The following is a 1,241-nucleotide window of genomic DNA, read 5'->3' on the forward strand; positions in this document are numbered from 1 at the left end:
AATGGTATTTCTAGTTCTAGATCCTTCAGGAATCACCACACTGTCTTCTACAAATGTTGAACTAATTTACACTCCCACCAACAGTGTAAAAGTGTCCCTATTTCTCCACATCCTCTCCAGCATCTATTGTTTCCTGACTTCTTAATGATTGCCATTCTAACTGGTATGAGATGGTATCTCATTGTGGTTTTGATTTGCATTTCTCTAATGCAAAAATCTAAAAGTGATGATAAGCATTTTTTTCATATGTCTGTTGGCTGCATAAATGTCTTCTTTTGAGAAGTGTCTGTTCATATACTTTGCCCATTTTTTGATGGAGTTGTTTTTTTCTTGTAAATTTGTTTAAGTTCTTTGTAGATTCTGGATATTAGCCCTTTGTCAGATAGACCGCAAAAATGTTCTCCCATTCTGTAGGTTGCCTGTTCACTCTGATGATACATTCTTTTGCTGTGCAGAAGCTCTTTAGTTTAATTAGATCCCATTTGTCAACTTTTCCTTTTGTTGCTATTGCTTTTGGTGTTTTAGACATGATGTCTTTGCCCATGCCTATGTCCTGAATGGTATTTCCCAAGTTTTCTTCTAGGATTTTTATGATCCTAGGTCTTATGTTTAAGTCTTTGATCCATCTTGAGTTGATTTTTGTATAAGGTGTAAGGAAGGGGTTCAGTTTCAGTTTTCTGCATATGGCTAGCCAGTTTTCCCAACAACATTTCTTAAATAGGGGATCTTTTCCCCATTGTTTATGTCAGGTTTGTCAAAGATCAGATAGTTGTAGAAGTGTGGAGTCATTTCTGAGGCCTCTGTTCTAATCCATTGTTCTGTGTATCTGTTTTGGTACCAGTACAACGCTGTTTTGGTTACTGTAGCCTTGTAGTATAGTTTGAAGTCAGGTAGCATGATGCCTCCAGCTTTGTTCTTCTTGCCTAGGATTGTCTTGGCCATGTGAGCTCTTTTTGGTTACATATGTAGTTTAAAGTAGTTTTTTCCAGTTCTGTGAAGAAAGTTAGTGGTAGTTTAATGGGGGTAACACTGAATCTATAAATTACTTTGTGCAGTATGGTCATTTTCACAATATTGGTTTTTCCTATCCATGAGCATGGAATGTTTTTCGATTTATTTGTGTCCTATTTCCTTGAGCAATGGTTTGTAGTTCTCCTTGAAGACGTCCTTTATATCCTTTGTAAGTTCTATTCCTAGGTATATTATTCTCTTAGTAGCAATTGTGAATGAGAGTTCACTCA

This window comes from Colobus angolensis, unplaced genomic scaffold (genome assembly GCF_000951035.1).
Source record: "Colobus angolensis palliatus isolate OR3802 unplaced genomic scaffold, Cang.pa_1.0 Scaffold73, whole genome shotgun sequence".
Taxonomy (NCBI): domain Eukaryota; kingdom Metazoa; phylum Chordata; class Mammalia; order Primates; family Cercopithecidae; genus Colobus; species Colobus angolensis.